At 48.2% G+C, this 13,384-nt stretch overlaps 1 long non-coding RNA gene across 1 annotated transcript; it reads left to right on the top strand.

Annotated features, from left to right (window-relative positions):
- The first annotated feature begins 264 nt into the window (after positions 1-264).
- LOC107401466 (uncharacterized) lies at positions 265-7,856 on the top strand. The gene is made up of 3 exons (XR_001578302.3): positions 265-330; positions 658-742; positions 7,081-7,856. It is a non-coding gene; the product is annotated as an uncharacterized LOC107401466 (long non-coding RNA).
- The last annotated feature ends 5,528 nt before the right edge of the window (positions 7,857-13,384 follow it).

The following is a 13,384-nucleotide window of genomic DNA, read 5'->3' as shown; positions in this document are numbered from 1 at the left end:
GAACCTGGCAAGGAGGAAAGCTTCCCTGGCAGCCTCCAAGAAGGGGGTTAGTGACCAGTGGTCTCGGTCAGAAGTGGGAACCAGGGCAGTCAGGGCAGACACATAGTCAGAAATGGAGTGCTGTCTTCCAAGTCCACAGAACGGAGAGCTGGGATGACTGTGCCAGCGCAGCAAGAATTTGTCCTGGGTTGCCCCCATAAGTCAGACACACTTCAACACTCTATATTTAGAGTATTTATTTTAACACTCACAGAAATGTCATGAAGTTCCTCATGAATTTAAAATATACGAGCACCGAGAAGATGAGGGTCTCAGCCAGTGTCAATGCTGGTAAAGAAAAGAATCGGGGTTGGGTAGGGGTGTCTGGCCCCAATATTGCCACACTTAACTGTGGGAGGGCTGATGAATGATCAGACTTTAAGGTGTAAAAAGCTGTAAAAGCTTTCAGGGTGAGGGGGATCAAAGCAAGAGTGAGAAAGAAGGTGTGTGTGTGTGTGTGTGTGTGTGTGTTGAGCTTGGCGGGGCCATCCTTACACACTGAGCCATCAAGCTGTCCCTGGCATCAGTCTTTTTAAAGTGTTTTAAGTATTTCCTTACGTGCATATGTTGTGTATTAAATGAGGTCCCCTCATACTTGCCTGCTCTCTCTTGTTTCAGCTTCCCTCACTCCCATCAGTCCATAATGATGCCGGAAGAGATGGAGTTTTCTTAAGGAGTATCCATGGAGAAATGGGCCCCACAGGTAAGTAGTATGATGGATCGTCCAGAAAGATCTAGAAAGAGGATGCCTTTGGGCAATTATAAACAAGGAAGAACAAAGGTCTGAGCACTAGAGGACAAGCAGTCACATTAGAATAGATTCCAAGAAGACAATGGTTACCTTGTCATTGTGGTATAAATGTTATCAGTGTTGTAGTTTGAAGTGTGGGAGAGGATGAGAGGACTCAGCAGGTAAAGGTACTTGCCATCACACCTGGCAACCTGATGTCAACCCCAGGGCCCATGTTGTGGAAGAAGAGAATTCATCCCTGCAACCGGTCCTCTGACCTCCACACAGGCACGGGGCAGGCACACATGTGTACACATACACAGAACATAAATGAATGTACACACACACAGAACATAAATGAAATACAAGTCTGGTAAGATTTTCAAAGACAGGATAAGGAAGAAGAGGTAGAGATATTAAATCTCCATCTCTAATATCATGTATATTTAAAATTGTGATATGTGCATATTGCTCACTCATGTCAAGGTCAGTGTGAGGAAGAGCCCCAGCAAGTTCAGCCTGCTGCCCTCTGGCCAGGGTCAGCAACTGGTGTGGGGCTGTTCAAGGAACAATTGCTGCTATGGTGAGCTTCTTAGCATGGTTTGATCTCCTCACGGTACACCCATAACTTTGTAAAACTATAAACTGCGAATAAGAGTGTGAGGGGAATTTGTGAAGTTGACGGCAGAGCTCTATGGACCCCCAGGTTGGTTCCATGAGTTCCCACGAGTCTCCAGCCTTCGGCCCCACATCTGTGCCGTCTACTTCCACCCCCCCCCCTTTGCCACTATCTGACTTGGATTTCTACACAATGTCTCAATTTACTTTCTGTCACTGACCATGATGTCTCGAATCTTCTCCTCCCCTCTGAACTTTTCTTAGACAAGTAACTCAAGTGATCCCAGATACATGACTTTAAACCAATAATTAAATGACACAGACTCTGTCACAACCACCAGTGTGCCTCTGTGACTTTGGTAAACTGCCTCGTCATTCATAGTTTTCCTGTTTGCAAAGCCAGACCTTGAACTGGATGGCCTTCAAGCTCCTTCCGTTTCTGACCTTCTATTGTTTGTACTTTGATCCTAAGGCTGAGCTGACAGAAGTAAATAGAAATAATCATACAGGAAGTGATATCATTTTCTCAATGGTTATAGAAAATAATTTACTGAAGGTTTGTATTGGACTCCATTCATTGAGTGAAGACATTTGAAACTCTACCTGAAACGGGAAGAATCAATGGTTCAGAGGTGAACTGAGGTGACTGAAAGCTAAGGAGGAGCTGAGGGCTCTGAAGTCATTGGATAAGCCAGTCCTGATCCAATGTGCCTTATGAATGAGAGATTCAAGTCTAGGAATAATGTTGGAGGGATGTCTTAACTCAAAGGAGGGAGTTTAGTTTAAATCTCCTACATTCTAGGAGAGATACAAAGTAGGTACAAATGAACAGAGGCAAAAGTTTCCATTAAGAAATAAGGGGTCCCGGGCCCAAAAATAGCTCAATGGGTAAAGGAACCAGCACCCACATGTTGGAAGGAGAGAAGTGACCTCTACATGCATGTTGTGACATATGAAGCCACACATAATAAATATGATCTTTTAAAAAGATGATCCAGTGATACAACAGTGGAATGAAAACTGAAGGTATGCAGACTTTCCTGGTAAGGGGAAAGACTATTGCAGTCAATAACAAAAGAAGCAGGGCCACGAGGTCATTTCATCTACCTGGACCAGAGGCTCGGATGTTGGTCAAAGAGGTAGTGACTGTCGCTCCATGACTGGGTGTGCTCCACGTCTGATGTGTGAGTGGGTGGGCACAAATGTAGAAATCAAAGACATTCTCCACAAGCCCCAAATGGTATAGAGTTCTCAAATTCTACCAGTTCTGTCTTAGGTCTCTGGGCTATCCAGCCTCTGGGTCCTGGCCGTCTGGGGGCATGGGTCTCAAGCTGAACGAGTCATTGGTTGGCCACTCCCAATTTCTGTGCCACCCATACCCTAGCACATTTTGTAGGCAGGGCAAATTGTAGGTTGAAGGTTATATGGCTGGTTTGGCATCCCAGTCCCTCCACTGGAAGCCTTGCCTGGTTACAGGAGATGGCCGGTGCAGGCTCCATATCCCCCACTGCTAGGAGCCTTAGCTAGGGTCACCCTCATAGATTCCTGGGAATTTCCATTACACTAGTTTTCTAGTTCATCCCCAAGATGCTCCCCCTCCATTCCAGTTGTCTCTCCCAGTACTCTGTCCCTCTATCCTTCCCACAACCTGTTCCCTCCTGTTCCAAACCCTCTCCCATCTCACCCCTCCTCCACTCATGATGTCTATTCTATTTTTATTTTTTAAAATTGGGCTGATTCTCAACTCTTATTTGTAGCAGATTGATCCTCATTTTAATACAAAATTTCTATCCTAAAACACTACTTAACTGTTACACTGTGTAGAGATGTCTCATGATTATTCCAAGCTTAGAAACTCCCATCTCAAGGGCAAGTCTGGTCCCACAGGCATACTTGTTCCTCGGATGATAAGCAGGGCACGTGGGAAGGACACTCCCACCAGAAGAGAGGTTGTGCCCTGTGTGTCCACAGCGCTGGGAAACGGGACACTCAGCACGTGTCAGATGAGAACATGAATGCAGGCAGGAACAGATGAACCAAGATGTTGGTGACTACCGAGTGGCGGTGTCTGAGAGGTTAGGCAATGCCCATGACAACCCACCTGTGTCAGCAGCAGAAGGTGGGCCATTCCCACTGGTAGCTAATGGTACATGCCAAGAATGTCCACTCAGGACAGACAAGACAGGTGGGGCATTCAGTATGCCAAACTATTGGACACGGTGTTAAAATCCCTTCTCTATGAAGTGGGAGAATGAATCCTGTTGCTGGCAGTGACTTGTAGGCAAAGGGATGTTAAGAAGAACAAGGGTGACAGGCAGGAAACACAGACAGTCTCTGGTAGGAAAGGACCTCACAGCACTCAGGACTCACGGAACATAGAGAAAGGGTCCCACTAGGTGACCCAAAGGCAGTACAGGAACCAGTTTAAAAACAAAACAGAGGCAAGACATCAGGGTCCAACTGTAGCTCTGGCTGGCCTGGGACTTGATACATAGACCAGGATAGCCTCCAGCTCACACAGATCTGCCTGCCTCTGCCTCCCAAGTGCTGGAATTAAAGGTGGGCACCACCAGTCCCTGGTAAGTGGTCTCCTCTGACCTCTGCTTCCTCATCTGTGACATTTGATGACTCATGATGCTCCAGGTCTCCTACGGAGTCTTCTCAGGGAGATCATGCATGGAAGAGGTCTAACTGGATCAGTGTCTCGCCCTTGGTAGAAATGCAGTCACTGTCAGCTCTCTATCCGTTTGTCACAGCAGAACCCAAGGAATACACTTTAATGGTGAGTCAATTTAGAGGAATGATTCCCTCTTTTGGGAACCTCAGGGCTCCACTGAGCCTAGAACATGTTCATCCAGGTCCCGATTTCCTGCAGAAACCCTCCCTAAACCCTCAGTCATTGGAGAGCCAGCCTACTGGAAGTATTGTGTTTTCAAGCTTAGGACTAGAATTAATTAACACAGCACACGGTCATCTGCCAATTGGAAGTGCAGTCTGGGTTTGGTAACTGGAGAAGACTTTGGTAAATTAATTTGTTATTACTTAGTAAACACTGGTCATTTGGCAGACAAATTGTTTAAAACAGAGGCCAGGAAGCAAACTCATCATAAGGCTTTTGCTGGCAAAAAGATTGAAAACCACAGAACCAGGGCAGCTGACCTCCTTCCAGATCCAGTATCTGGGATGTTTTTTTTTTTTTCCAAAAACACGGGAGAGGGACAGTGTGAGTTGCTGGGATGGCAGCTGGAGTGCTAGCTTGGAGCTGGCAAGACTTGGAGTGTTTGAAGGGGAGAAATGTCCAGGACTCCCTCCTGACACCTCAGCTCCTAAGACCTAGTTTACGGACAGGCTCTCCAGCATTCAAAGCCCGGAAGAAGAATGGGGCTTAAACTCCTTTGCTTAAATGGGGCTTAAACAGTCACTTTGCTGTCTTTTCTTTGGTGCCTTTGCTGGGGTAAAAGCCTTGGCCCTAGTCATTGTGAGTCCAGGAGGCACAGAGGCTCATGGGACTTGCTTTGCCTCTAATATCAACTCCAACCAGGAACTCTGAGGCTCATCAATAGTGCTTATTGATGCTCAGAGTAAAGTGACCCCTGGGACTTTCCTGCTTGGGACACGCAGTGGCCTCATTGGCAGTGCACATGGGTATACCGTGTACTGGTACTTTCCCGGATGTCGTAAATAAGATAGCTGCCCAAAGCAGGTCTGGAGGCCAACAAGCCACAGCCGGTGGGCTTCCCTACCGATTCCACCTTCCGGGAAAGAATGGCTGAGAGAGGGAGAGTTGTGGCACTTTGCAGTAGGAGGCATGACTGGCTGGCGGCGGCGGCGGTGGTGTTTCACTGCGGGCAGGTCCATGAGGGTTATAGGTTAGCCTGCTTCCGGTCTGACCTGTGCTCTTAGGACAGACCAAAGCAATGTGACTCATGCACCAAGGCCTTCTCTCCCTGAAGAAGGGCTTTGTAGGGAAGCCTGCTTCTGTCCTAAGCTCGGTCTCTAACTCCTAGCCCATCGGAGGAACAAGCCGTGTGCGAGTTTTACCGCACAGACGGACCCGTGCTGCCACGCCTTCCCCACTGTGATGGACTGTTCTCTCCGTGGGAGCTAATGAGACCTCTGGTCCCTTGCACTGCTTCTGTCAGGTGTCGGCTCACAGAGAGGAGGCAGCGCTCAGGCAGTTCACAGACCCAGTTCTGATCTTTGTGCCTCTCTCTGGGCTAAAATGCGAGTGTTTTCCGAGGGAGACAGAAGAGCCAGAGGCAAGCCTTCCCATCATCTGCAGTGGTGCCCAGGACGCCCGAGGCCATGGCTGGGCTAGGAAGACCAAGGATGCCTTTGGGAGACTGAGGGAAACCAGAGCCGAGGCAGGCTGTGGCCCCTTCGCTCTGTACACCCCACACCCATCTCTCGGCGTGGGCGCCACCAGCCACGCCGATGAATTCCACAGGTGCGGTCTTCCCGTGTTAGCAGCCATCGACTATTGTCACCCTCCTTCTCCCGGCCATCTGCCCTGGCATGTCAGATCAAAATAAATCAACAAACACGAAGTGGCAGGCAGCTGCTACCTCGGGGATGTTGCAGCCAGCGCTAGACTGATTTAATTTTTGTTGTTGTTGTTTTGAGACGGGGTCTCATGTAGGCCAGCTTGGCCTTGAACTTGCTACGTAGTCAAGGACAATCCTGCATTCCCGATCCTCCTGCCTCCTCAAGTGCTGGGAGCGCAAGCGTGTGCCACCACACTCAGCTCACGTAGCTGGATAGAGTACAGGAAATGTGTAGTTTTACAAGCACAGAGAACGTATTAGAGGGTATGAGGGTTCTTGGGGGGTTCAGAGCTACTAGAACTAAACGTCCCATTTGAAGGAACCGGAAACAGGCAGGTTCAACCTGCAACCCGCAGGCCACGTGCAGTCAAGCATAGCCATGAATATGCTCAACACGAAGTCATACATTTTTCCTACGTTGGCCCACGCCAGCGTGCACAGTCTATGCTCTGTGGACTTCAAAGCCTCTTGCTCTTTCCCTTTCCTCCTTGCCTCTGACAGCTCTCCACAGAGGCCACTCACCATCTCCCAAAGCCCTTTCTCCCCTGAGTCAAAACCCATTAAACGGCCCCACGCCTGGAGCCACGGTTAAAAGCCACACCAATGGCTTGGTGGTGGGGTGTGCCACCCTCGCACAGAGTGCCTGAGGAGGCGCAGAGGGATGCATTTCGCTGGCCTGCTCATTTTTAAAAGCCATTTCTAGCGCTTTTCCCCTCCACTGCATCCCACCCTGTGACGGGAACGCTTAAGGATTAATTGGCTGTGGCATCCCTAACATCTGCTCCCTGTCCCTGTGGAGGGCTCCTGACTAACTTTAGGCTTAGCCTTAAGTTCTCTGACTTAGAAAGTGAAGACAAGGGCCGGTCGGAGTGGGAGCAATTTCAGCGGTTTGTCCTCGCCAGCGTCTGCCGCTGACGTCGGAAGCCACAGTCAGTCGCCCGCTCGCTCGCTCTTGCTGGCTTCTCGGCTGGCCTTCCCGTGACACAAGGACATTTTCAAAAGCAGCTCGAGGCTGGTGAGCAGCTGCTTGCTGCTCCTTCAAGAGCATGCTAACAACAGTGTTGCATTGGCTTGCGGTTTGTGCTCTTCTGAGGGGTGTGTTTCACGGAGCCAAGTGGCCTTGTGCCCTCACCTCTTCCTGTCTTCCAGGTTCCGTGAAGGACCACCATTCCCCTACCCCAGGCAGCTTTATACACTTCCTTCAGCTGAGACATGGAGGCCACAGCCTGACTCACACCTTCAAAAATCAGAAGCAAGGTGGCTACACTTGAAGACAGTGGAGAATAGATATCCCCCAAAGCCAACAAGAACTACTACAGGCCCTAAGCAATGAGACATCTTGGGGAGCAGGAAACTGGCTTTGAGCCCCTGAAGAGTGCAGGGAGGGGTCCCCAACAACCACCAGGAGGCAGGCATTTCCTCTAAGACATGGGATCTGGGAGAAAGCTCCCAACAGGAAGACTCTTGGAGAAGCCCAAGAAAATGCCTCACAAAACAAACAGACTTCAATATATACGGACCTGAAGGACACAAGGCCAGCTCAGAATCCTGGCTGGCTCCACCTTTACCATTCTTTCTCACCCTTCTCCATCCACAGGTCAGACATACCAAGTGAGAAAAGAGGTATAGTACAGCAGGAATCTTAAAAAGTTCTTATTAATAAAATCAAACCTGAGGCAGGTATTGGGGTGAACGCTGGAAGATCAGAGAGACAGAACAGGCCACAGCCACCTCACCTCGACAGTTCCTCAGCTGACCCTGTTTCCTCAGATCGGAAGCCTCTGTGTCCTCATCCAGAATGGATTTCAGCTGAACTGCTGCTCCAAAGCCTGAAACCTTAACCAGCTAAAAGCTTCTAGTTTCTGGTCTTCACACCTTTATATCTTTCTGTTTTTTCCATCACTCCCTGGGATTAAAGGCTCACTTCTTGGGATTAAAGGCGTGTGTCACCATGCCTGGCTGTTTCCAATGTGGTTTTGAACTCACAGAGATCCAGAGGGATTTGTACCTCTGGAATGCTAGGATTAAAGGTGTGAGTGCCACCATTTTTTAGCCTCTGTATCTAGTGACTGTTCTGTCTCTGACCCCAGATAAGTTTATTAGGATGCACAATATTTTGGGGAACACAATACCACCACAGTATAGCTCTACCATGAATTTCTTAAAGTGGACAAAATTGAACTGAGACTGTTTTGTGAATTCAAGTGGCCACATCAACAGACAGTGAGCTGGTACATTACGGGCCTGTTGGCATTCTTACCTGGGATGGAGAGTACATTTCCATCTAATATACTTAAAGTTGGAAGAGAAAGTGAACTTGTGGACTGATCATCCCAGAGGTTATGCTGTGGCCTTGCCAGTCACAGACATGATAGCAAGGAGTTCAGACCCTGTGGCCCTCACTTTCTTGTGGACCCTCAGAGAAAGCTGGAGGTGTAGGATTGGGGCAAGGGGTTGTCCCCTCTGCAAACAAAACTTTCTCTGCTTTCCTAGGAGAGTTCCAGCTAAGCCTCCATTTGAAGGGGAGATGGAATCTCATTTCATTTGAAAGATCGGAAAGCTCATGTTCTGTCTAGCCTCAGCTACTCAGTGGAGGAACAAAAGTCCCAGGGGACTAGTGAGCCACCAACATAGAGGAAGCAAGAGCCACAGTTCTGACGTGGAGCCCCGGGTCCTCTCCATAGCAACCTTGACCGCCCATCTAGGGACCCTCTGTGTCATCAATCAGATTTCTGAGGAACTATTCCACTTTAGATTTGGCAAGTCAAAGTAAAAAATCAATGTAAGGGTGGGAAAAATGAGACTGGATCAGTGAGCAGAGGGTGGAGAGGGAGGGCCTGGGAGGCATGGGAGGTCTCAGTGTTTGCAACAAGCTCGGCTAAGAGGCTCTCCTGACCTTCTCAGTGCCTGGTCTCCGGGAAGTCTATGAAAAAATGGATTCTCAGTGCCCATGGATACAACCCCGACTCGGAACATTCAGCAAGGGTCTTTGTGGTCTAGTTGCCAGGCTAAGTCTGGACCCACACAGTGAGCATATTTATTGGGCCAAGAATGTTTGGCATGTGGTAGATTTTGGTCCTCGTTGCTCCCACTGACTGAAGGCCATTCTGGAGGGATCTAACAAGGCAGCCTGCAGGCTGGGTGGTGACTCACAGCTTTCAGCTAGAAAGGGCAACTTCCAGGCTGTGGAAAATACCATTAAGAAATGACAGCTGAGGGGACCCAGGACATAGCCCATTTCTAGAAGACCATCAGAAAGACAGGACAGGGGTGGAGAGATGGCTCCATGGTAAGGAGCAGACTCACAATTGCATAAGCACATACTCACGTACTTAAAAATTAAGTCTAAAAGCGAGACAGGACATTTGCCTGCACAAGAGACGGCCCCCAGCATGAGCTGGCCAAGGAAAGTCCCAAGAAATGGGTGCTCTATAACCTGAAACACAGAAAGGTCAAAGTTCAGGGGATGACGCTACTGAGGTAAGGGTCTAACTCATCATTCTGGGGGCAATGGTCTCAAAGAACAAAGGGGAAGCTGTGCTCACTTGAGAATCTCCGGGTTCTCCAGCACAGACCCTTACAAGGAGGTGCTAGGACTTCAAGAGCGGTCCAATTCTCAGGACATCTAAATCTAGGGCACACTACCTGTGTGCTCCTACATGAACGTGGTTCACAACCGGGGTCAATTTCAGCTCCTAGGGGTTGATTGACAGCATACAGAGATGGTCTGGTTGTCACCTCAAGGAGTAGGTATGTGGGTGCTATGAGCACCCAACAGACCAAGGAAACCACTAAACGTCACACCACAACAACGAGCTAGCCAGCCCCAAAATGTCAACAAAGCCAAAGTTGAGAGACTTGATCCACATGATAGGGCTTGCCCAATGTCCTTGGTGAAACATGTCCAAGTGCACAAGACAGGAGACACCAACCGGCACGTGTTGCAGTGCTCACAGCCTGGAGGACAGTCCGACCATGGAACTGGATACTGCTATGTAAGCGTGCACAGTCACTGTGCATCATAGCACAGTCTATTAAGAGGAAAGGCAGTGATCATCAATCCATTGTGTAACAAGCTAATAATAGCAAAATGTGCTCACACCTTGCACACCTGCTGCCATCCATCCTGGTATCTCTTACTGTCCCTAGGGGACTATTTTGCAGTTGCAAAGCATGGAAGAATCTTTGCATCCTCAGCCCCAGACTCTAAGATTCTCTTCATATGGCTCCTAATATGCAATTCCGATTTCTCTTGTAAACCACCAAGCTTATGGAGCCATGTCTGGATCATTGTTTTTTTTAATTAATTAGCATATATTAATTGTACGAAACAATAGATTTCATTATGACTTTTTCTCACATGCATCTCATTCTCACCACCTCTCTGATGGCTAATCTTGGTTGTCAAAGTGACAAGCAAGGGAGAGGGAATCTCAACTGAAGAGCTGACTCCATCAGAATGGCCTGTGGGCATGTCTGTGGGGCAGGGTCTTGATCTTGAATGGATGTAAAAAGCTCCAGCCACTGTGGGTGGCACCATCCCTCAGTAAGTGGACCTGAGTTATATAAGAAAGGCAACTGAACATAAGCCACCAAGCAGCATTCCTCCTGTGTTCCTGTGGTGTGCTGCCTCGGATTATTTCAGGTTCATCCCCAGGAGCAGGACAGCCAGGTCATCTGGTCATTCTCTTCTTAGTGTTTCATTTTGTTTTTATTGAGGAAACTCCATATCGACTGTCATTGTGATAACACTAACTTCAATTCTCTCCAGCAGTAGAGAAGGCTCCCCTCAACCCTATGTCCACACCAGCATTCGTTGCTTGTTTCCTGAAGACAGCTGTTTGGACACGGTTTTTCAGGTGTAACCACCAGTGGATACAGGAGAGGCTCAGAAAAACCAGAAGCACACCATTCTCAAGGGTCCTAGAGAGAGAAGGCACAGCAGACATACAGATATTGCGAGAGAAAAACCCAAGGCGGGGGAGGGACTTACTTGGGCCATCACCTATATTGGGGTTCTCGGAGAAAAAGCGAGGCAAGACGGGCGCTCAGGCTCACAAGCATGGAGGATTCTCGAAGTTGTCTTCAAACTCTGATAGTAGTCCTTTATTGCCCAGCAAGTGTCTTGCAACAGCTGAAGCAATATGCAATATTCTTTTCGTTTCAGAGAGTCCCCTCACGAGGCTGCAGAGGGAGCTCAGTGGTTAAGTGTGCTTGCCACACAAGTGTGATATCAGATCCCCAGAACTCACGTAAAAGCTGGACACATAGTGTGAGCATCTGTTATGGCAGCACTCCTAATGGGAGATGGGAGGTGGAAAGAGAATTCCTGGAAGCTCCCGGGACAGCTATCCTGGTGTACACAGTGGAAACATAACAAAACCCTGTCTCCAACACACTAGAAGGCAAAGACTGACACCTGACGTTATTTTCTGATCTCCATTCATGTATTAGTTCACCCTCGTGCATGTATTCACACACATGATTGTGTGCATGCACACACCCATTGTACACACTCATGCAAAAACAGTGAAACAAGAACGAGACAGAAACATGGGTTTTAACCTTTCACCTTCTGACTACTTGTTTACAAAGAGGTGACTATCACCCCACTCTGACCTGGCATCATAGTCCTACCTCTCAACTCTAAGTGTGAGCACATGTATCCCCAAGAAACCGCTCCCAACCTGTTCAAATTGCAGTTCCCACTTCTGTTTATTCTTACTCAGTTCCATGCACTCAGAAATTAGACACACACACACACACACACACACACACACACACACACACACACCAAATACTAGCAGAGAGAGCACACCCCAGCATTCTCACTGTCTAAGCCGGGTGCCGCCAGCTTGCTTTCCACACTGGAGACAGATCTATTTGTTATTTTGAGCAGTGCCCGAGACTACACTTCTGACACATAGCAAAGCGGGAATTATCTTTAGGAGCAGAAAGACAAGGGCACACTGCCAGTCTGATAAGATAAAAGCAGTGGCAGATAAAAGCATTTATAAAGGGGGATGATGGCTGTCTGCCAGGCACAAGGAAAGCATGCCCACCCAATAGAAAGAGGGATGAGAAGTCAAGCCCGTTCTGGGATGGATGAATGTCCATAGCCTTCCCAGCAAGAATGTTCAGTTCAAAGAGAACAAAGCAGAATGCTGGTAGTTTAGGGACATTGTGTGGCCTTGAATGGTATACTTAACTCTTGAGAAACAGCTCCTGTGTAGAAAAAAAGGGGGCATCCCTGTTTTCTCTTGAAATCATATAGTGACTTTGGGATGGGGGTTCCTTATGTGTTTGTTTTAAGATTTACTAGTTTTACTTATGTGTCTGAGGGAATGCCATGTGTGTTCACGTTCCCATGGAGGCCAGAAGAAGGCATCAGATTCCCTAGAGCTGGAATTAATGGAGGCAGCTGGTGTGGGTCCTCTGGAAGAGCAGCAAGCACTCTTAATCCCCTGAGCCTTCTCTCTGGTCCTATAGTGACTTTCAAGTGTTCACACGGGTTAAGCGCTGTGTGAGCTGAGACATCCTTCATATGAGATTGCATTCCCAAACTAGATCCTGGAAGGGTGGCTGGGTGTGGTGCCAGTTCTCAGGAGGCAGAGACAAGAGGATCAATCACAGTGAATGGGAGGCAGCCTTTCTACATAATGAGTTCTAAACCAGTCAGGGCCACAGAGTGACACCCCACCTCAAAACAATAACAGCAGTAACAATAAAAACCCTAGCAAACAAACACCTTCTAGGGCTGGAGAGATGGCTCAGTGCTCTTGAGACTCTTGCACAATGGCCTGAGGATCTGAGTTCGATCCCCAGATCCCATAAGGTGACAGGAAAGAACCAAATCCTGAGAGCTACCCTCTGACTTCCACACTTGTGCCATGGCATGTACACACACACACACACACACACACACACACACACACGAAAGGAAAAGTAAAAAAGAATATAGTAACAGACAGCTCATATTTCAAAAGGCAATAAGGAGGGTTATAAACACAGAGACATTGGTTATTGGAGTTGATGTGTGACCCCAAGGGTTATCTTGATTGGTCCTTTGATATGACAGGTATAGAAACTGGAGTCTTGGTAAGTTAAGTGCCAAGGTCAGAGGGCAAAGCCCAATTTAGGCTTTCTGTCCTGCCACACCAAAATGATGTCTTTGATACAGGTTTCCTTCAAAGCTTTCCTTAGCCCATCTCAGCCTTGGTTGGACCCATGGCTGAAGGAAGACTGGAAGATAAGCGGACAAGCCTGCTCATCAGCTGATCCAGAAGGTGGGAGAGGGTCTCAAACATTAAGGAGAGTATTGACAGATCTCAATTCTTTATCTCACCTGGCAACATTGAACAAGAACAGATAGGTGACGGGGCGGGGGGGTACTCCAAAGAAAACCCTGCAGGCTACCCAGGTAGGCTCCACTGGGAATGAAGACCTTGGAGAC

The sequence above is a fragment of the Peromyscus maniculatus genome, chromosome 7 (assembly GCF_049852395.1).
Source record: "Peromyscus maniculatus bairdii isolate BWxNUB_F1_BW_parent chromosome 7, HU_Pman_BW_mat_3.1, whole genome shotgun sequence".
NCBI lineage: Eukaryota > Metazoa > Chordata > Mammalia > Rodentia > Cricetidae > Peromyscus > Peromyscus maniculatus.
The sequence above is the reverse complement of the archived record's forward strand: the minus strand, read 5'-3'. Positions and strand labels throughout refer to the sequence as shown.